Below are 24,792 nucleotides of genomic sequence, written 5' to 3'. Positions count from 1 at the left end.
GTAGAAAACACGAAAACTCGATTTAGGGGCCGTTCAAAAATTTTGTGGCACCTGACCCAAAAACTAATTATTGGCTAAGATCGCAATCTTTTGATACATTTTTTGATCATTCCTAGAGTTCTTGTTACTTTTATATATCAATCGGTTTTAATGATTATATTAGGTTTCAAGGTATATTTATTTTTACCAATGATCTAAGACAATGAGTCGTAAATACAATGCTACGATTCAAAATGTGAGTCAGGAGCATAACTTCGCTTCATTTACAGCCTCAAAAACGTGGTTGTGGGCATTTAAGCAGGCGCATAATACTGTTTCACGTAAAGTGGGCAAACTTATAGCTGTTTTCCAACATTAGCCAATGTGTGTCTCTAACGGTGTGACTAGTTATGGTCTTAACAGGTGTAATATTGCGTACGTTCGCACTTTAGGGAGATATCACCACCTTCATCCCTCACGTTGGCCGATATAAAAAACACGTATTTCCTACTTTTGATTCCTTTATTGACTGCAGGAGTTTCAAGCAAATCCGCACTGTGCGTTGCTAGTTATGGCTTTGCTAAAATGTGTCATATTGCCCTAAGTTCCACTTTAGAAGTGTATACCCTTCCCTTCATCTCTTCACGTTGACCGATCTATCTATTAAAATGCTACAATAGCAATTAAAAGTGCCCGAGTTCCAACCTATAACTTTAGCTTTGAAATCTTTCATTTACAGTTATGTGTGATTTCACGTTTAACAGAGACAAACAGTTTAAGTATTTGTACTTTAAATAGTATAAATTAGTTAACTATATCTTATTCATAAAGTTTATGATATGAAATTAGTGTTCAAAACCTTTATATTTTAATAAGCCTTCTCCAAAATGAATGCAAATGAACTATGCTGCCATCTTAGGAGTTCTTTTAAACAATATGTTTCTGGAAATTTATATGTTTGTGCCCAATCCTTTCGACAATGAGATCTCGGAAACTACAGGCTCTAGAAAGATGACGTTTTCACTGATCGATTGGAAATTTTGCGTAGATTGTCCAGTTCTAATTGAATATTTAAAAAAGACATGGGCATTATTTCTTTATTACATTTTTAGGGTGCACTGGAAGCGTTGAAATTGAAAAAAAAAAAAAAACTAAAGCATCATATCCTACACGTTTTACATTCCAACACCACATTGTTGTATATTGGAGTTGTATATGTCTCAGGCGTATGTTTCGCCAAATAATAATGAAAAAGGAAGGATAAGTATTTCTCGAGTCTTGCTTATTACATACTGCATGCAAGAAGAAAGAAAACACTGGTCATACATGAATTAGACACTCCAACCGGAAGTAGGCTCAAATCTTGCAAACGGTGGGAGATATTGAGAAAAAATAATCGAAAAAATCTCCCCTTTATGATACCCCTTGCCGATTTTTTTTATCAAGACGTCTTTCACTTGTGTCTGCAGAGGGACATGTACATATGTTGTGAGGAATGAGAAGATTTATGCTCATATGCGAATAATGCGTTGTGTAGAGAGCGCAGGTTCAGCTAGTATATATATAAATAAGTATGTCCTACTTTCGATTCCTTTATTCACTTCAGGAATTTCAATTCGTATTCAAATCCGCATTGTGTATTGCCAGTTATGGTCTTGCTAAAAGGTGTCATTTTGCCCTATGTTCTCACTTTAGGGGTGTTTACCCCCTTCATCCCCCATGTTGGTCGATATAAAAAAAACATGTATGTTCTAATATCTTATTCCTTCATTCACTCCAGGAGTTTCAAGTCAATGGTGTGTGACACTTGGAAAACCTTGCATGTAAGTTAGTTTCAAAATATTCCTGTAAAAACCACGTTCTATAGCGACAGGAGTAGGGTACTGCGGGAAAAATGGCAGTTCATCGAACAAAATGATACCGGTACATATGCAGTTTCAAATCACTAAATGTATTCTCAATTTTGACCTCCAAAGGCTCAATATTTTTTAGACTACTTAACATTACTGAGATTTGATGATAATATTTCCCATGTATTTCATTACTTACGTTAGTTGTGCATATTCTTTATAGTTGTATATACAGTATCAATGTCACAAACGATAGGTGTGAAGACCTATCAACAACCGGAAGTCTCCATCAAAGTACACAGTTTAGACTATAATAGAAAACATAACGCAATCTGATGATGTCAAAGCTCGACATCTGCTCTGATCTAAAACTTTATGAATTGCAAATAACTATTGTCTTTAGCTTGCCTTATGACAAGGAAAGAAATTAAATTAACTTTTGACATGAAAAGAAAGATATATTATTTAACCGCTGGCTTCTACACGTGTAATGATATACGAGGGTCATTTGAGAACTTCTATGATTGACGCTCGAAACATTGAGTTACAAGAAGAGGCAAGACAGTTCTTACCCTTACCGTGATAGAGATGTGCTAGTACTGTAAAAATGAGCACAATGGTATGTTAGCGTCTCATTAATATATGTCCGAATTTGTGTCTTTACAGGTCCTGTTGAATTGAAGTTACAGCCTGAAAACTAGGCGAAGACATGATGTTGGACAAAATAGCATACCGATTTGGAGGATCCATCTTCAAGGAAAATTGGCACAAACGATACGTAAGACGTGGAAGCTGTGTATAGTGAGGAATCCTCATTTTAGGACACAGTGAAACGCTAGAAGAGAGAATTCAAATATAGTCGGATAAGTCTACGGGATGATTGAAGAGAAACCTGTCTCTCAACGACTACAAAAATGAAATGAATTTTTTTAGTTTTACGTCCTACGGTTATGCCGGTTAGGCTAAAGGAGACGGTGATGATGAGAAATGAATGAAATGGTGGAATGAAGAAAGTGGGAGGAAACGGGAGAGCCCCTAGGAAACCCACGCACACGGTATTTGTCCACCACAAAGTTCACTTGGCGGGAGCGGGGTTTGAACCCGCTACCCCATGCAACAGAGATGAATGCTCTACCACTGAGACACCGCGGCCCCTCAACGACTACAAATCTAAGTATGGTGGTAACAAGGTAGCTCCCCGATTGTTAACTCCTTTTAAGAACAGCAACGTATGCAAGGCGCACAAAGCATTTTAGACCTATATTACAAGGACAATGATGCTTTTTTAAAGATAATAACTGGAAAAATACGGGGTGTATTTACTTGACCTTGAAATTAAACATCATCATCACAGGTAAAAAAATGAGTAAAAATGTAAACATACTGTACTTTGTTCCTGACCTCTGAAAAGGCTAAAGTATATCCAGCAAAGTTCTGTTGTCCTGTTTGAGGCACATAAAGGTATGATCTTGAGTGATTACTTACAGAAAGGGGTTATAATCACACGGACATATTACAGAAACATGGTACACAGAAAGCTGCGGGACTATCCGCTAGTATTGCCCATGAAACTAGATTTTGGGCTGTCTCCTCGCTGTCTCGTCTCGAATAGTCTTTCTTCATCGGATGAGATGTTTCGTATCGAATCTTGTCACGAGAATCCTGCCTCGTCTCGTCTCATGGGCAACACTAATATCCGCTATCAAAGCAAAGAGATGGAGCTTGCTTTTGAAATATATGTTGCTACTAGCGGACAATGTATCGGTATTCCGAGCAGCAGAAACAGTCATTTTTATGCGCTAATGTGGCTGCGAACATTTGCGCCACCCACATATTCATCCGATTTGGGTCCGTCCGATTATTTCCTCTTCTCAGATATGAAAAAAACATTTAGGGTTAGGCATTTTGCAGATGATAGTGAGGTTATTAATACGGTGGAAACTTGCTTTGCCTCCATCTCTGCTAAATTTAATGCAGATGTTATATGTCGAGAACGACGTATCCATGGACATAATTGTACATCCCTAGCTCATCTCTATCATGATGAGGTAAGGGCTTTCTAACCTATCCTTGTACTTCTTGAAAATTGTGCGTATCCATCAGCATTTAACTCATACGCTTGATCAGAAGCCGCTGTAAACCTTTTATGTCTCCGTGAAAACAAAATTCCTCCAGGCCCGCAAAATACTTCTCTCTTATGCTTTAAGTTCTTGATTCTAATAACATCGAAGTGCACCAACTCATTCTTCCAGTTTCGAAAAGAGATGGAATCCTATAACAAAACCTGCTGGACTTTTCTTAATACGGCCTAAGTGCCTTTACAGACTTACATTCTGATTCATTTTCGATCAAGTATCTCTCAGAGAGCTTTATACAAAATTCTTCGGCCAAAAATGTGAAATGCTCTGAGCTTCTGAATTCTCACTCTTCTTTAATCGGCAATTCTGGAGTAATCTATTGTGAACTTTTTCAACAATGTCTGGTGCAGAGAGAGATTTAGGTCGTACACGTCGCACGGGCTTTCACGACTGTCTTTAAATTCAGATGGCCGCTTGCCAACAGTTGAAAACAGTAGTGCTGAGCTACAAAATATTTTTCATATCATCAAGTATTTCAGTTCCTTCACACCTTATCCAGCAAATACAATGGTCCTCATGAAAATAATGCATCCTTTGCTATCTATCTATCTATAACTGAGTCGATTTAAAAAAAAATATATTGAGCCAATCGTTACAATTCTTTAAAAACTTTCAAAATAGGCTCCTTCTGCGTCGATGCAGCGCTGCCAGCGCGATTTCCAAGCATTGAAGGCGTCACGGAAGTCATTCTCCGGAATAGCCTTGAGAGCCGCGGTGCAAGCTCCTTGGATCCCCTCTGTCGTCTCAAAATGCTTGCCTTTCATCGGGCGTTTCAGGCGAGGAAACAAAAAGAAGTCCGGGGGGCCACATCTGGGCTGTAGGGCGGCTGCAGAAGCGTTGGGATGCCGGCCTTGGTCAGGTAGCTGTTCACAAGAAAGGCGGTGTGAGCCGGGGCGTTGTCGTGGAGCAGCTTCCAGTCGGCTCCGATGTCTGGTCGGACCCGATTGACCCTTCGTTTGAATCTCTTGGGCACTTCCACGTAAAACTTGGCGTTGACGGTTTGTACAGGAGGAACAAATTCATGGTGGACGATGCCTTTGATGTCAAAAAAGACATTGAGCATCGTTTTCACTTTGGATTTGCTCATTCTTCCCTTTTTTGGGCGAGGAGACGCCGGCGTGTGCCACTCGGAGGATTGCCTCTTTGTCTCGGGATCATACTCAAAGATCCATGATTCGTCACCTGTGATTAAGTTATTCAAAAATTGGGGGTCGCTTTCACACATGTTCAAATTTTCTTGGCACAATTCCACTCGCCGCAATTTCTGGTTGTCAGTGAGCACTTTTGGGACAATCTTCGCGCACACCTTGCGCATGTTCAAATGCTCCGTCACAATTTCATGAACCACAGTTTTTGGTAAATTTAACATCTGGGCAATTAAACGAATACTTAGTCGACGGTCTGAGTTAAAAACTTCGCGCACACGAGTCACATTGTCGGTGTTTGTCGAAGTCGAAGGTCTTCCAGCACGGTCTTCATCGGCGACCTCTTCCCGGCCCTCCGAAAAGGCCTTGTGCCACATCTTGCTAAAGCATCATCTGTAAGCCTGCTTGATCATATCAAACGTCTCTGTCGCAGATTTACCGAGTTTAACAGAGAATTTAATCGCGTACCTCTGCTTTAACGAACGCTGCATTTTCGGCTTGTACCACTCACAGAAACACGTCGCGCGAAAAAGCCTGTCCTGACTCTCCGTGTGCTCGGAGACAACTGACCAGCCGCTCGTTCGTTAGCTAGGAACACCCTCTACCGGATGCAGTCGTTGCACGCACGCTCCGAAGTACAGTCATGGCGGGATAAAATCAGTCCTATTACTTTCCGGACAAACCCTATATATATATATATATATATATATATATATATATATATATATATATAGATAGATAGATAGATAGATAGATAGATAGATAGATAGATAGATAGATATAGATAGATAGATAGATAATTGAAACATCAGTAGTGGAGAGAGAGAAAGAGAGTCATTGTCGAAAGTCTGAGCACACTACTCATTTTTGAATAATTTTCCAATTAAAAGACTACACCTAGTCTTATCATAAATACTGTCTTAACTTTTGAAGATGGTTGTACTTCCACCCGTACAAGCGAGCAACATCAAGAGTGGTATCGTGAAGTGTGAGTCATTGCTAGATGAGCTGAAGAAGTGTAAAAGTATCAGTTGTAAGTGTCCACGATGGAATTGGGCGAGTATGGAAATCGTGTGGTCGTGATTGGCAAAAAAAAAAAAAAAGGGAGATTTTCAAAATCCTCCCAAAGGGCATCTCCTGAGAAATAAACTGAAACACCAGAGGCTCCTGAAAGCAAAGCGCTTACGTAAGCGTTACGAAGCAAATGGGCACCGTCGAATCCTTTTCACTGATGAAAAGATTTTTAGTGGTGAGGAGACTTTCAATGTCTAAAATGACAGATATATGCCATATCCTCTAGATAATTAGTGAAAAGGCTTCAAGGATCCAGTGGGCACAACGGAACTCCATTTCTGTGAACAGGGTCACAAAACATTACCCAAAGTGTAGCAGGAGACAGTACTTGGGAGACGAGTCAAGAATCTCACCAACACCCTCTTTCATGAATAGAACTGGTACTTCCTCTGCCTCACCAGCAGTGGCTGATTCATAATGCATCCATGTAACTCATGTTATAAGAACATTAAAATATCTCTATTTTGTGTCAATGTACTTAAAACATTGGGATAGTATTTATGGTAAGACTAGGTAAAAACCAAGTTAATTGGTATTGTTTTGTAAAATAAACAACATTGTTCACATAACGATACAAAAATATATGACCCAGTTGAGTCGGTGCAAAAGTTCATACCGTTCTTCATTAGTTTGGCAACAGTGCATTGTGAAGCCTTCATTTCTCGTTATTCAATTGTTTTTCTTCGGTCTGAAGTCTGTTTTCGAACAGAAGTTTGTATAGTGTTAACAGCTTGTTTTCGCCATTTTCAAGGATAATCAGTGTGGAATGTCAAGTAAAGAAAAATTAACACTTTCGACACATTTTACTCTTGAGTTTAATCGAGGATCTAGTGCTGCAGATGCCACGAGAATTTGTGGTGTGTACAGGAATGAAGAACTTGCTGAGAGGACATCACGGAAATGGTTTTCTCGTTTCTGAGAAGGAAAATTTAACTTGTAATATGTACTAATGTGTTACTGAATATAGCAACAATCAATTGTTACGTAAAGTAATTAAAATATTAATAAAAGGACAAGTGTCATTTATTTGGGGTATTTATTAAAACCGTTACCTTAGATGATAATAATATAGAAACAAACAATATTACAAGATTATGATATAAGACATAAGAAGTATAGTGGTTGGAGTCATATTAAGGATAAATCCCTGGTTCTCTCGTGTGTTTTTAAATGTTACGTAGTTCTTCTTTCACGACAATATGTCATGCAGAAGTTTATCAGCACAGTGCATACTCATCAACTCAGGCCTCCCTTCACAACTGTCAGTCCTGGTTGGTTCATCCTGGATGCAGATTGAATATACCAAACTACACTATTAGCGGGTGCAGGTCGAATGATCCATATTGTTTTAAAACACCAGGTTTTATATTATCACAAAAATTATTTTGGATTTAGAAAGGTACTGTTTATGTTGTTTTTTTATTATATGGAAAATATGTTTTTTTTTAAACTTCTTTCAAAATTATCACCTTGAAAGTTTTTATTTAATATATTTTGATGACACTGGAAAATCCGTTTGCGTATTAGTTTTTTTGTAACAATGTCATTAGACGTGTTGTTTTTTTTTCTTTTCCGTGGTTGGATTATATTGTTAATCTTGTTTTTCAATAAAGCTTTTACAAAGGAGACATCACAAAGTATATGCGTGTATAATTATTTTAAACTTTTTATTGTTTAATGTTTTTTGGGAATATAATACTTGTGTGATGAACCATGTTTTGGAAGCAGGAGCGTCATTCCAGATTTTGGTTTGGGGGCGGGGCAAGACCCCTTGATATAAGTAAAATTTCGCGTTTTTCACTGATTTACTACTATTCTATTTATAAAACCTATATAAATCTCAAACTCAGGAGGGCATTTGTCCCCCTGTCTCCCTACATGATGCCCTGTCTGAAAGACCTTCTCATTTTGATGAAAATCGCTTGAATCAGTTGGTTCACAATAATCCTTACCAAACAACGCGGGAACTGGCACTAGAGTTGCCAACTCTGGAAAACAAAAAAGCCGGCACCTCCTCAAAATTTCCTAAGATATAGGTCCAAGTGTGAAGTATGTCTGTTCGGACCCATCAATCGAAAGGAAATGCACTATCGTGAACAAAAGTGCATTAGCATCTATATTCTGCATATCGTTAGTACATTCACTAATGAGCTTAATAGATACATTGCGCTATAAATGAAAAACTGAAATCAGCATTGATCATTTTGTTTTATTTACCAGTAACTGCCACTTCTTTCAAATTATCGAAAAAGATGAACTAAAGTATATTAATACGCGATAATTTTGGATTTGGAAAATGAAATCTATTCTTTAAACTTATACTTCAAGTACCGGAAATTGCTTTAAGAAGTTCTTTTTCAATCTCAATAAATGTATAAAATTTCTTACAAGTAAATTTTTAAATTTTCTCTGATACAATCCCTGCCGTCTCTTTAAAATTATCTAAACAGATTAACAAAATATATTAATCGGTGATAGAACGTGAAAGGTGACAGTTTTGGATTTACAGAATGAAAGTTACTTTCTAAATCTATACTTTGAATTAGATGAAACTGCTTCGAACTAGATACAAATTCGAAAAAAAAAGGCCATAAAGGGGCTGATAAGAAGTTTGTACCGGTCACTGTCTTTAATCAAAATAACAGCAATATTTCCGGCCAGGCTGGTGAAAAACCGGCTAGTTGGCAACAATAATTGGCACAAATTATAGAATGCGATCACACAACAATTGTGCGCCATTTGCATTAGGTGAGGTGCAAAAATTGCAATTTCGTTTACACGGGTACCAGACGTGTTACGCGTCATCAAGAGAAATCAGCGAATAACCTTGTGTTTGTCTTTGCTAATCTATTCTCGTTTGGCTTGCGATAAGCACAAACCGCTCCTTGCCAACACTATTACAGCTTATGAGAAATGGTGTCTGTATGTGAATTTAAAGAAGAGGAAAGAATAGTTCAGCTTATCGACAAAAGCAACACCCCGTGCGATGGATAGTGTACACCCTTAAAAACTCATGTTGTATGTTTGGAGGAACCAAACTGGCATTCTTCACCACGAATTGCTACCAAAAAATGAAACGATCTATCCTGTCTTGCATACTGAACAGCTAAGACGACTCGCTATTGCTATTGAAAGCTAAAGACCTGGTAAACCTGTATTGCTACACCATGATGATGCACGCCCACATACAGCCAGAATGACCACAGATGTAGCTGCAAAACTTGGCTGGGAACCACTTCCTCACGCTTCATATTCATCATAGCTCATCTTCTTCTGATTTCCATCTTTTCCGGTCTTTCTCTAACAACATTCAGCATCAAACACATGCTTGGTATTTGTAAAGATCTTACTAATAGGGATGGTATCGAGACGAGACGAGACGAGACTTTGTACAGTCTCGGTCTCGTCTCGGTTGATAAATAGCGGTCTCGGTCTCGGTCTCGTCTCGAGTCAAAAATCGCCGTCTCGGTCTCGGTTTCGTCTCGGTCAATAGATGCTTGTCTCGATCTCGGTCTCGGTCTCGAGGACCAAATCTCGGTCTCGTCTCGAAAGTCTCGAAAGTCTCGAAATAAATAGTGTGAAATTAAAATTGTGAAAGTATTATTATCGTACAGTCTGTCGTTTCCGCTTCTTATTTTTTGCTTTCATTCTTGACTATTATGGTATGCTGTACCTCTTCATAGCTAATTTGCTAGCGCTAATGCTTTCCATGCGTGTGTTCCAGGTTAGTGTTGCCACGAGACGAGACGAGACGAGACTTCAGGCTGTCTCGTCCCGTCTCGTGCAAAGCATGTCTCGTCTTGTGTCTCGTCTCGAAAAAATGTGCTCGTCCCGTCTCGTGTCTCGTCTCGAGAGGTTCTGCCCCGTCTCGTCTCGTCTCGTCTCGTTTGTCTCGTTTTGTCTCGTCTTGTCTTGTAAAAAAATATAGCAGCATACCATGGGAACAAAAGTAAAATGTAGCAGGCTGCACCATGCTAATCAAGATACAACTAAGTTACAAGTATTACCCAGAACACACAAGACAAGAAATGTCACGGTAGCTACACCGTGAAGCCTTCACCTCTGGTGTATGTGGTAGTCGGTTCGATCTCGGTTAGTGCCATGTGAGCTTTGTGGTGGACAAACATTGAATGTGTGTGGGGACCGCGGTGGCTCAGTGGTAGAGCGTTCACCTCTGGTGCTTGGGGTATCGGGTTCGATCCCAGCCCCGCCAAGTGAACTTTGTGGTGGACAAACACCGTGTGCGTGGGTTTTCTCGGGGTTCTCCCGTTTCCTCCCACTGTCTTCATTCCACCATTTCATTCATTACTAATCATCACTGTCTCCTTTAGCCTAACCGGCATAATCGTGGGACGTAAAACTCGAAGATTTCATTTCATTTTTCGAATGTGTTTTCTCGAAGTTGTCTACTATCCTACCACTTTCTTCATTCCACTAATTTTCCCATCATCATCCATTCTGCCAAAGTTGCCCAAAGGTCTTAAAAATAAATTCAAATAAGCTCACAAGGCAAAGACAAATAGTTTACAAGATAATATCAAATAATGTTTACACGACAAGCAAAGTTCGATGTAAAGGTGTCACCATCTATGACATTATCGTATACTATCAGCCCACTTGCTTTATAGTGTCTGTATATACATAGAGAGAGAGAGAGAGAGAGAGAGAGAGATGGAAAGGTATATAGATAGAGAGATATATATGTGTGTACACTTTGATTTCATATATTCCAGCCTTTAGGTTTCACAGGATCGGCGCCCTTGTTACTGGGGTCCATTCACAGGCAAATTGTCCATTACAAGTTCCATGACGGATGGCAAAGACCTAATGGTTGAGAAGATACCAAAGAATTGCACACGATTTGTTCAACCATTTGATGTGTTTTGATTCCGATCAATCAAAGATTATGTAAGGAGATTTGTACATAGTATGAAACTTCTTCATCCGGACGTTATAATGTACCAACGAAACAATCAAATAAAGTTCGTGTCCATACGAATCACTTCCGATCACCGCGATACATTGGATTGTTTCAGTTTGCATTCTACAAGGGAGGTTACGAACAAATTATAGGCCTATAACTTTTTGAATCACTTGTCGAATTTGCTTTTTGTTTTGGTTCTGCGAACTGTTCCCTTGACAGATGCAACGCAATTGCACATGTAAAATGTTCATGGTGTAAGGGAGTCTTTTGCCTGCGTCATTTCTTCATAAAACAGAAGAACAACAGTGATCAATTTTCATCTCTAACCTATGATTATTGTGAACAATGTAGTGACTAATTGTATCTAACAAACCCGTTAGTTATTGCGAAACACTTTTTTTCTGTTACTTCCGATAGCTTTCAATTCGTATGTCAATATTCGTTACTAATTATGTTGTACTTAACGCGTATAAATGCGTATTTCCTCATTTTCTCATATAAACTTCCAAGTTGAATATCTCGAACCGTTCTCAACCGTACAGGAATTTTATTAGCTTGTTGTAATCAGCATGAATTGGGGCTTCACATGGAATGCTTAGTTTCTCTGCAGGCGAGTGCTTTCTTTTGAACTTCCCTTGTGAAGGACAGCCAGCAGTGCTTTTTTAATGGAACTTTCAAGAGCTGCTCGAAACAATTTGTGCAGCTGTACACAGTTCATGCTGACATAGGGAGTTCAAGTGAGAACACATAAATCGTATCAATTTTGTACGCACCACTCCCTGACAAAACTGAAAGTACACTCATGTCCAAAATTATTGTCGCATATCTATAACTGTCTTCTTGTAAGAATATAATTTGATAATGATTTTGCAGAGTACTTTTAATACTGATATTATGTGTATATTCAGGAAATGTATATTTGTGGTAAATTTCATAGGAAAAAATATAAATACGAAAATCATAATGAGTGAAATAAAATGTAAGTAAATGGACAGGAAAATTTTATTTTCCTTTCATTCTTCTTATTTACTGCTCTTTTGACATGAAATTTACCACATACTTGTCTTTGCCGATTATACACATACTAACATTATAAGAAATACCGGGCGAATTCGTTATCAAATTATATTACTAGAACAACATATTTATAGTCATGCGACAATAATTTTGGACATGAGTGTACATACAGAAGCCTCTTTTACTTTTGTTAGGAGTTGGTCTGAACAACACCATCCTAAGGTTCATCACGTTTCTTTCATGTTTCTTGGCGTCCGGTAATGTTACGTCTAGCAACTTTCTCTCAGGCTCGTGGCAGTCAGCACGCCATCGTGGCAATCAGCACCTTGATACTGGCAATCAACGCTAGTCGTGGCAATCAGCACCAATAATTGGCTGTGGCAGTCAGCACCCCACCCATCTTCATACCAAGCCGAGCGGTCTGCGGCGATAGATCATTGGCTTGAAGGCCCCGGGTTGAGTCCCGGAAGAGTCATGTGTATGGATTTTAACAGCATTTGTTTTTTCGTATTGTGTTAGGGGGGAAATCGTACGGGATAAAAGGATTTCAGTCTGAAAAAATTGGAGAGAATATCCTCCCCAGGATACTTTCATGGGAGTAAGGAATTAGTAAAAATACAGGATATACAGTTTATAACAGGCTTAAAAATATGGTTTGCATATCCTATTTCTTTTCTGTTAATTATGTTCTTCAATGTTCGAATTTTGATCATTCTCATGATATTTTCTGCTTTCAACGGAGTTCCATGAATATTATACCAAATGTTCTTTACACTCTGCAAGAAACCATTTCTGAAGATAATTCAGGTCCTAATGAATATTATTCACTAGGAAAGAGAAGTATTCCCCTCCTCTCAACATGGAAGCAGAGGGCAATTTCGCACTCTGGTCAGATCAAACATTTTCACGTAACAAAACGAAGTTCCCCCTGTAAAACCTCTTCACCTAAAGTATTATTATTAGTATCATAAATTTGCTGAAAGCAAACAATTTTAAGGGTTCGTCGATATCTTTGCTTTCTTTGTCCTTCGCCCGCCTTCCAAACAAAGAGGTGAATTTTACAACATGACTGCTGTATAATAAGCGAGCGATTGGTAAAATGGTAAAAGTGTTTTTATGTGTATGTATGTATGTGTGTGTGTGTGTGTGAGAGAGAGAGAGAGAAGACAAAATTTTACTTGCAAGATGACATACTTCAATTACCGTTTTCGGTTCATATAGCAAAAAGAATACCGCCTCCAGAGAATAAAGACAAGTGTAGTCTATTCTGTTCTCTTCCGCCATGTCAGTCAGAACTTTCAACTACAGCCTGCAATGAGTGTAGACCTTACCCAGTTTTCAAATTGAATAGAGGGTGGTGGTAGTTCGGTTTCTTGACCTTGTAAAAATCTTTCCTGTCTTTGAGTTTGTTTGTCATCATTCCAGCCAGAAATGAAAAAAATGAGTATTCCTCAGTTTACAGCAAGGGGAATTGGGGACAAGACATTAAGAATGATATTCCTGGAAGCTCATGTATCACGATTTTTTCATTCAATAGACAGAGGACACTTTTCTATGAAGGCTTTTCAACATGTTTTCTCACAAAGGGGATTTTCTTTTTGCAATCTATATGACCACTGGCAATTTCAATTTTGGCCATTCCCGCCAGCGTTTTTATTTTCGAGACACGAGACGAGACGAGACATTTCACGAGACGTCCCGTCTCGTCTCGTGTCTCGTCTCGTTTTCGAGACGGGACAAGTAGTCTTCTCGTCTCGTGTCTCGTCTAAAAGGGTTCTGTCCCGTCTCGTGTCTCGTCTCGTTTACGAGACGAGACGAGACGAGACACGAGAAATGTCTCGTCTCGTGGCAACACTATTCCAGGTTCAGTCATCTGTGGGCAGTGGCGGATGTTGGACGTTAAAAGTGTGTGTGGGGGGGAAAGACATGATCTGAATATTTGATATCAATGTTAGTTTTCCTGGTTACTTGTAACACTTTGTTTAACGAAAGGTTGTATAACTAATAGGATACTATCTTTTTCAGTTAAAATACCGTATATCGTATTTCATATTTTATTAAGTAAATTGACAAGAGAAACGCAAGTAGACACTAGCCCTTTGTACTCTTAAACAACGAAGGTGTAAGAAGAGATTTGATTCCTTGCTCATGAATATCTGTGTGGAAAATTGTGTGATCAGATTAGAGGCATATTTAATAAATTTGCAAAACAAATAAACAGAAAGGATAATATTAATCAAATAATCATAGTAATGAATAATGGGGCTTGTTTTGCAAAAGTTATATTGAAACTGGAAATTAATGAACAACTTATTTTTAATTCCACGCATGCTATTATATATGTTATTACTCTTAGAATGACAGTGAATACTACAAGCATATGCTACGACATTTAAAGAAATACTTTTGCACCTTCCCGAAACATGTTCGCTGCCATTAAGTACAGTTTCCACTTTCTTGGAATATATCAAAACTCAGCAATACTTAGTGACTCCACTTTTCAGTTATACAAAATAATCCTAAAATCTAGAATTATGCTAAATTTAATAAATTGAATTGTATATACAAAACTGTATATGCACACCCCTAAATTCCTATATTATACTGCAAAATTAATATTCCTTACTGAGCTCCTTCGTGGCTAAGCGGTTAGCGTAAACGCCTTTGACGTGGGAGACCCGGGTTCGATTCCCCGGGGGAGCTCACGTGGTTCGGACTCCACGTTGATAATTAAGTCCACATCTCACATAACTTCGCTGCTGAACAGGATGTTAAACTAAAAAAAATCAAATCAAAATATTCCTTATTATTAGAAAGAACAAAATACATTTTAGGAACTGTCGATTTTTGTGCAATTAAAGAATAACTTGTGAAGGACTTCTTTTCTTGCGAAATGTTATCTCAATTAGTTCCAGAGCAGCTGACTAACATATTGAGAACTTGCAAGAAGAAATTAAAGTACAGTAAAGCGTCGATTATCCGAACGTCGGTCAACCGAACGACCGCTTAACCGAACTGTGTACTCGCTCGCACCTGTCACTCTCCCACCCTACTGTCCATCATCCCCCTCACCCCCAAACCAAGTTTCCCACAGTAGTCGCCGCACTGAGCCACCGCTGGCGGAACATTGCTTCTAATGGGGCTTTCATAAGGCGCTGCTGACCGGCCAAGCCGCCAGTCGCTGTGTTTCAACAATCAGCACACTTCTGTCGGTTTGGCACTGGCTGTAGAAGTACAGTCCAGTACAGTGCAGTACAGTACAGTACAGTTCGATTATCCGAACAAACCAGTTTCCGAACACCCATGTCCCCCAATTACTTCGGATAATCGACGCTCTACTGTACGCTCTAATTGTGGCGCTCCAATAGGTTAATTTTTGGTCCATTTTTAGTAGCAGTTCAAACGCAATTCCTGTAGCTTTCTTAATTCCACGGGAAGACAACCAATCCGTACTCATGGAACGACAAATATTTTATGGCACCATTTTTATTCTATGAACCAATAATACATACAAAACTTTATATTTCCAAATGAAACTATATACATTAATGAGTAATTTCAAAAAAGTGGGGGGCAACTGCCCCCCTTTGCCCCCCTAACCGCCGCCCATGTCTGTTGGTATATCATATCTGGAATAAAACCCTAATAGTAACCCATATTTCACTTTCTAGCAATAGACTTTGTCTCAAATAGCCTCACTACTGCCTATACAATTAAACTCTATTAAATTAACTCCAGTACTATACAGTAGTTTATATTCTTCCTTTGAATCAGAATTGATCAATACCTCCTAACGGATAACACAACACATAGCAGCTCGAAAGTATTAAATCGGACCGAAATTGAAATTTTACAATACCTCATTTATTGTCCAATACATTCTGCTTTGACTGTCATTTCAAAAACAGAATATAACTTTCATGATCTTAACAAATAGGGTAAATTATTACTACAATATATTTTGTTTCTAATTGATCAAATGCTTTATTAGCGTTTCATATATACGTATTTAATTTACACTTTATAACACGGGCTTCCTGAACCTTGTGGTGGGAGCTAAGACACCCACCTTTGTTATGTGTGGTCTTGGGTTGAAATCAACAAACAAGTTAGATTCAAAGTCCGATATTTCGCATAGTTCGCGTCTCAATTTAAGTACATTCTGTTTCTTATACGAGATCGTAAGGTCGTAATGCATTACTATGCATAGCCGTAACTAGGCAGGAGCATCTGAGACAGTGTCCCGGGGTCCTCACCTATAAGAGCGTCGAAAAACCCAGTCAGGCTTACAAAATTTCTACTCTGAGAAATATGGAAAGGATAATACGTAAGAAATTGAAGAATTTAGTGCTATAATTTAAATAAATTGTCATGAATACTGCAGATCTATCTCTTTGTACGCTAGGGAAAATGTCGACCCTCGGTGGCGACGAAATCAGCTTTGGGAATCCATAGAGTTATTGTTACTCATCTAAGTAGGACAAAGCAATAATTTGTTTCCTTTTTCAAATATCTTGTTTTACTCTTCGTACTACTCTTCGCAGTAGTTTATGTGAAGTATATTTATTTATTTTTATTTAATTTAATTTATGTTTTGCTCTCATTTCAATGATGTCACGCAGAGACGTAAGCAGACTACAGCAGAGCCGTAAGCAGCACGCTTAACTACAATTTGCGTGGTTCCAAGTTCGATTCCCGGTGTGGGTACAGTTGAACGACCAAAGTGGTTCCACTATAATCAGTAGCTCCACGTCTCCTTTAGCCGCCCTAGCATAACCGTGGGACGTTAAACTAAAACAAGTTAACCCAAAAATCAACACAATGCGTATTACTAACTGTAAGTCTTTGAATAATTGCATATACACTGAAGAAAAAACCCAAGTCCAGATTTTGGGATAAAACGAGGATAATATGCTTTTTGTTGGGAACACTATGACAAGACAGTGGTGTCAGTCTTAATACTGGGTGAAACACCCTCATTTCTATGGCGACATCGTCAGTAAGTGAGAGTGATGCTTACTGTTCTCACAGGAGTAATTGATGCTCTCACTTACTGACGTACGTAGCCACATGAAATAAGGGTGTTGCACCCAGTATTACAATTGACGCCTGTATATATATATATATATATATATATATATATATATATATATATATATATATATATATATATATATATATATATATATATATATATAATAACACCGACGATTGGGAGGTGATTCCTGACACCAAGATAAGACAAAATGCTTCCTTTCGGAGTTACACGCTGCCAAAAACATGAAAAAAATGAATTTTAATGTTCCACAGCTCCAGTGGCGGAGCCAAGGGAAGGTCAGGGAGGCCAGGCCCCCTTGCTCAAAATCTTGGCCCCCTAGTGCCCCCCACACAGTGATATAGCTACAGGTTTACAAACGCTAAGTGAGTCGTAGCCACAAGTGAAACTACTACCAAAACATCTCTCCACAACAGAGTTATCAACTGCAGAATACCGTATGTTGCAATAGTGTGCGTTCCGAAATGAAATGAAATCAAGAATTACGTCCCACGGATATGCCAACTAGGCTAATGGTGACGGTGACGACGAAAGATGAATGAAATGGTGGAATGAAGAAAGTGAGAGGAAACGGGAGAACCCCAAGAAAACCCACGCACGCGGTGTTTGTCCACCACAAAGTTCATTTGACGCGAGCTGTGATCGGACCAAAGGTGGACGCTCTACCACTGAACCACTGCTCTGCGTTTCGAGTAAAATAGCTCTACTAGTTTATGTTCGTAGTACAGCAAGATCTAATTCACCGAAATCTGTGGGATGCATGCATTGATCTCACCACCTGAACTACCTTTTAACCCCTGTATCTTATTGACGTAGTTATCTCTTTTGTTTTCGACAAAGAGCCAGAAAGAAAAGCAAAATCAGTCGGCATTCTCATTTGCTTCAATGCTGAAATTTATACTAAAATATGAGACACTTACTTACAAATAGCATACACTTTAGTAAACCATTACACTTGCGTTGGACGAAAGAAGTGTTCGTACATTACCTATTACAATTCGTACAGTAAGTTGTTAATTCTCATTAACTATGGTGACATAGAACAAATGCATAGTAATCATTAAATAATTTGGTACTACTGCTACTACTACTACTACTACTACTACTATTACTACTACTACTACTACTACTACTACTACTACTACTACTACTAATAATAATAATAATAATAATAATAATAATATTATTATTATTATTATTATTATTATTATTACAGTTTATCTACATAATAATATAAATAACTATTTATATTATTATGCGGTATTAAAACAAATCTGGAACTTGTGATATTTATTCACTTCCATCATTCCATCAGGCAAACTGGTCTCATGTGTGCAAGAAGGAATGTTTCGAACTGGTAAAATTTGAGATAACTACTGCCTATAACCTTGAGCTTCGCCTTATGTCCAATTCTATTATAGCAGTCAACCTCCGCCGTCACGTCTAAGTGGAGTAGTCAACTAACCCTTGCTCATGTTCGGCAGCAATCACGAGCACTACTAAAAGTAGGTTTACTCACAAAGGATGTCGCGGCATGTTCTGCGAACAGCTTGTTGTTTACAGTTTCCATTCAACTTTCAGAAGTAATGTTCCACTGTATAAATATGATAAACAGACTTGTTTCCTAGTTCGCTTTGATTTTCTTAACGACTACTAAAAAATAAGTAGTTCTCGTATTTCTGCTTTTTTTTTTTTAATAGTGCTTTTGGATAGGATAGGCCTAATGGATAGAATAAGATATGCATATTCAATGATTTTTAAATTATTCAGCATTTTAGCTTGTGATTGAACCTTACAAGTTTTGTGAGTATATGAATCAAGTTTTTCCATTCATTGAAGATGTCCCCCTCAAAATTTTCGTGGTCCCTTCACTGGCCCCCTTGAAAAAACATTCTAGCTATGCTACAGCATAGCTCCAATACTATGGGATCTACCGTAGTCGGGTCAAGACTTCAACTAAGAACTAGTATGTGCTCTATCCAAATATCCATGTATCAGTATCTTGCGGTACTTCTGCAACTGCTTTTACAGAGGTAGTTGGTGAGTACTTAAAATTATATGCCCTTAGCCAAACTCCTTTTTTTGAAAATTGTTGCGTGAGTACCGCAGGATTCTGAAACATGTATTTTTGGATAGGTCACATAATAGTTCCTAAGTAAAGTCTTGATCCGACTACCATAGATCCTATAGTATTGGAGCTAGGGACCATTAAAGTTCATTTTTTCATGTTTCCGGCAGCCTATAATTCCAAAAGTAAGCATTTGTGCACCCAGGTTGGTCTATACTTTTTGTCTTATCTTGGTGTCAGGAATCCTCACAAACGTTGTTGATATATATATATATATATATATATATATATATATATATATATATATATATATATATATATATATATATATATATATATATATATATAGATAGATAGATAGATAGATAGATAGATATAGATAGATAGAGAGAGAGACAGACAGACAGACGGACAGAGAAGGCTACATCAGCAGTGGATTTTGTTTCGGGAGAGGTTTGAGAAACGGGTAGATCCTATAGTATTGGAGCTAGGGACCATTAAAGTTCATTTTTTCATGTTTCCGGCAGCCTATAATTCCAAAAGTAAGCATTTGTGCACCCAGGTTGGTCTATACTTTTTGTCTTATCTTGGTGTCAGGAATCACCTCCCAAACGTTGTTGATATATATATATATATATATATATATATATATATATATATATATATATATATAGATAGATAGATAGATAGATAGATAGATAGATATAGATATAGATAGATAGATAGATAGATATAGATAGATAGAGAGAGACAGACAGACAGACAGACAGACGGACAGAGAAGGCTACATCAGCAGTGGATTTTGTTTCGGGAGAGGTTTGAGAAACGGGTAAGAAACATTTGTGCTGTACGTGCAGTGCGAAAAATAGTCACAAATTTATTTCGGGAGGGGCTTGAGCCTGATAGGCACCCCCTAAATACAGGCCTGTACATCAGTCAACCGTTCCCATATTATCTAACACTGCGACGAAAGAAATTTTGAGTGAAGACAATTTTAATTTTTTCAATATTCGAGACGAGACCGAGACTTTCGAGACTGACCTAAGTCTCGTCTCGGTCTCGTCTCGATTTATAGAGGCCTGTCTCGGTCTCGGTCTCGTCTCGGTTATATAAAATCCGTCTCGGTCTCGGTCTCGTCTCGATATATAAAAGCCCGTCTCGGTCTCGGTCTCGTCTCGATAATTCGAGACGAGACCGAGACGAGACCGAGACTAGTCTCGGTCTCGGTACCATCCCTACTTACTAAGGATCGGCACTTTGAAGAACGCAAACATCTTAATAACTTTGTCTCAATGGAAACAGAACAGTGTATTTTCGTTTCATTATATGAACAATGATGCTCATCTTGCCTCAAACAATCTATATATCTATCTATACAAGTATATATATGTATATATGTATGTGTGTGTGTGTGTGTGTGTGTGTGTGTGTGTGTGTGTGTGTGTGTGCGTAAATGGGTGAAGGAGTAATAACTGGAAAATGTGTGTGAAGTAGATGCATACACATGTGGATACCTAATATTGTATTTGAAATATTGCGGCTTGCTGTCGATACATTTCTGCCATCCAATGTTGAAATCCGCTCTCGAAAAAAAAAAAAAAATCGGAGAAATTCCTCGTTTTGTGGGCAACACTACTTACCACTAAACCAGTGTGGAGGATTCGGGGTTCAGTCCCGGTGGGGGAACAATCCTGAGTAGTGATTTGGATACATCCCATAGTTTAAAATTAACTCATGTCCTGTGTTACGTTATTACTACAATCGAGAACAAATATTACATTCTAATAAGTTTTTCAATCTGGAAAAAAAAAACTTCATAAAAATATATCTTTCTAATTTTGACGATTAATTAGACAAACGAGATGCCATTAGCTGGAAACCAAAAAACAACTGAAGTCCAATGCAGAGTCGGAATCATCTTTCAGACGAATCAGGAATATGCTTAATGTATTGCTCACTCACTTAACAGCCTCATCTTGTTCTTTAGGATGAAGTGAAAGTACCCGAACTTGACCACATAAAGGTACTTTCTATCTAACTCCACACCTATGTAATACGCACCAAAAAAATCTAGGACGCTCACCTAATACTTGCTATAGCACCTAAAAACACACACAGACATGTTTTTGTTTTTAACAAAATTCTGTCATGTTCATGTAAACAATAGGAAGAATTGCATAATACGAACACTTTTACACTATTTCTTGCTACTTTTCATGTATTTGCAAATTCACATATTATTATTATTATTATTATTATTATTATTATTATTATTATTATTATTATTATTATTATTATTATGCTACATCCTGTGAATGCAGTTTAGTTTGGCCCAACTGCAGCAAAACTGTTCAGATAACGCCTTAATAGTACTTCAATGAATTGTTGTTCTCGTCTTTTATGCACTTGTTTTATAGGTAAATACATACAAGAAAAACGTGCACATGCCATATTAACAGTACATAATATAGGCTCATGCTATGCATCCATCTTTAAAGGGGCAACTAACTTCGTCATTATTGCATATCCTTCTGCAAGTGAAACCACGTACTGAAAAAATAAATATTTCGGATGGAATTTCGTTTACTACTACTTAAATGTTTTCAACGAACTTAAAAAGTTTGTTACTGAATTCTCTATGTCTGTGTGTCTGTCTGTCTGTCTGTTATTTGCAATTTTTTTTCAGTTTTTAACCCTGCATTCCATAGAGCATCAAAAGCTATCTAAGAAAATGATTAAGTTTTTCGCGTCACTCTTACCGTTCCCGAGATATTGGCCAAAAATGGCCGATCTCCAGATATTTAAGGAGTCATATCTCGGGAACCATAAGTTTTAGAGAGATTATATTGGTGTCGATCAATACCCAAGAGGATGGTAAATATTTTGGCATTAAATAGTAACCGGTGGCCCTGTTCAACTACTACTGGCCAAGTGGCCACCGTTCCCCAGATATTGGCCAAAAAAGTTCGAATTTCGGGAGATTTAAGGAGCCATATCTCGGAAACCGTAAGTCACAAAGAGATTATATTTTTCGAGAAAGAGAAGATGAGGATTAAAAGATTTACATGTAGAACAATGACAGTTATCCTTCCCGCTCCATCTCTCCATTCTTTTTAAGTTCGTTCTAACAATGCTCTTGGAGCATTCTCAACTGGTTTTATCTTCTAAATTTAAATGTGACACGATTGCATTTGTTACCGCTATAAACTTTTTATCTGAAAATAACGTTTGGATTTGTTCTATTACCATATCATCCACCACAACACGCCGAGCTCTTTACGTAAATTCTAACATTTTAAGATAAACCCGTAACTTCTACTGATACTGGGACGTACGAGATTTAAAATAACTACATGGACTTGTCAGAATAAGAAATAGAGTCTATCAACAGCATTATACCAGATCCTAGCTTCCAGTGAAAACTTACAAGGAATGCTGCCCAACTTAAATAGGTTTAGGACATCTGAGAAGTGTATTTGGTAGTACCTTTTCCCAAACTTGAAGCTACTGATCATTGATAGCAAAGCTTTAGAATAAAGTTTTGAGGTTTCACGAATTGACACAATAACAAACTTCGTACATAAATTATCTTCAAACGCACATTGACTACATTTGAGCAACGCTAGTAAAAGAATACGTACTAAATATTACATACAGTACCAGAAACTCCTACATAGATGATGAACAAAATAAACGTGTCTCACACAAAGCAGTATTGCAAATTTTGAAAGAAGCGATATAAATCGTTTACTCCTTTACCATTACTGCAAACTAGTATTGAGCATTAATCAATTAAACCCAGTGGCAATTAATCAATCAATTGAAAGTAGTTGCTCTGAAAATCAATTGAAATTGATTTCAATTTGTAATTTGCCATCCCTTCACCCTCCCTAAAAAGGGGAGTTTTTTAAAAATATTATTTTATGTTTCCATCCCTCTTGGGAGGTCTTTATATGCATGTCATGCACACAATTTACAGACAAAACATCGGCTGCTAAAACAACGGGCGACCAAATCAGCGACTAGCAAGCCAGAGATTATTGATACGAACAGTCTTTAAATTAAAGGATAATTTAATTACGCAGCTGGGTTCCCTCGAGTAGTTCTAATGTTCCCTGCCACACTACTTGCAATCCAAATAAAAAAAAACTGAAATCTATGTGAGTTTTACGTCCTCGGTTATGCCGGCTAGACTAAAGGATACGGTGTTTCTCCATCACAAAGTTCATTTGGTGCAAGCTGGATCGAACCAGGGACGCCATGTACCAGAGGTGAACGCTACACTACTGATCCACCGTGGCTCGCATGGTTCAAATAATTGTTATAAATGATTTACCATTACTGAATATTGCTTATTGAAATTTGTCAGTTGTTTACTGCACCTAATACGGAAGTCAAGTAATGGCCTTATGAGTAATACAGCTATCTAACATAGGTTCAAATCCTGTTCACAACAAAGTTAATTTTTTACAAAGTGATTGTGAAGAGTCCATTTATCATACTGGACAAACAATACATAAGAATGTGGAAGCAAACACCTGTATCATGATAGAAACGATTTGCGAATGTTGGTTCGGAAAGGGCAAGGGAATTACCAGGACATTCCAAAGATATCATTGATCTGCAGTATACACTTTTCGTGTTATCGTTCTCAGAAAGAAACACTACACCATTTGTTAAACAAAGCTTGGTTACAGCAATCGGTGGTGTAGTAGTAGCAAGCTAGACTTCCAACTGGAAAATCTTGGTTATATTTCCCATCGGGAAGTATAAACTTTTTTTTTTTTTTTTTGCATAAAATAATGGCTGCAAAGAGAGATTCATCTTGTGATGGAGAACTTACAAAGCATCACTGGCGATAATTCGAGTAAACAGTTTGTGCGTTCTACATCATACACTGGAATGATAAGTATGTTTCATATTTACATTCGTTCTCCCTCCCTCTCTCTCTCTTTCTTGATGATTTCCTATCCTGTATTTGCATCTTTCATTTCTCCCACTCTCTATCACGCACACACGCACTTCATGTTCCAAAGTTAAAACGGAGTAAGAGCTCGATATACCTGGTCTGGAGAATCTAAGTAACTGGAAATTTCGGCGTCGTGTTTTTCGTGCTCTGGGGATAACATACCCAGTCCTGGTCACCTCTGACAGTAATACTGTTTGAACGCAAGGAAATAAGTAAAATCTCTTTTTTATCCTCTGGGTTACCGAGTCTCAGTCGAATTATCGGGTCACTACGAATTTGAATCCTCGACCCAGTAGTGGTTTACATCATCCGACTGATACGATGATCCGTTTGAGCTCTTAGTGTGTTCGTTCTATCTGTGCAAATTACGTTATATCCGGAAGAGATGTTGAATGTTCGGAACACATGCATCTTCGGAAAATACTAGAAAATGGAACTTCTTTGGGTATTTGAAAACAAAATTTTATTTATACTAGTTCGACACAAAATTTGTTTCCATCCTATAATTCAATGTGTTTTATTCACGTTGAAATTTGAAACATGCTACATCTATGAGGAACATAAACTTTTCC

General features: G+C 37.9%; 1 protein-coding gene across 2 annotated transcripts in view; it reads right to left on the bottom strand.

The window, feature by feature from the left end:
- The window catches only part of LOC145678528 (carnitine O-palmitoyltransferase 1, liver isoform-like), a 284,824-nt gene that overhangs the window by 110,559 nt on the left and 149,473 nt on the right, over nt 1-24,792 (bottom strand). The window contains exon 1 of one of the 2 annotated variants that reach the window (XM_081748776.1): nt 18,571-18,706. The exons of the other annotated variant lie outside the window; for it this stretch is intronic. The gene's annotated coding sequence lies outside the window, so the exon portion shown is untranslated. Of the gene's footprint in view, nt 1-18,570; nt 18,707-24,792 lie in introns of those variants that run through there. 2 annotated transcript variants of the gene reach the window in all.

This window comes from Thermobia domestica, chromosome 2, assembly GCF_964235325.1.
Source record: "Thermobia domestica chromosome 2, izTheDome1.hap1.1, whole genome shotgun sequence".
NCBI lineage: Eukaryota > Metazoa > Arthropoda > Insecta > Zygentoma > Lepismatidae > Thermobia > Thermobia domestica.
The sequence above is the reverse complement of the archived record's forward strand: the minus strand, read 5'-3'. Positions and strand labels throughout refer to the sequence as shown.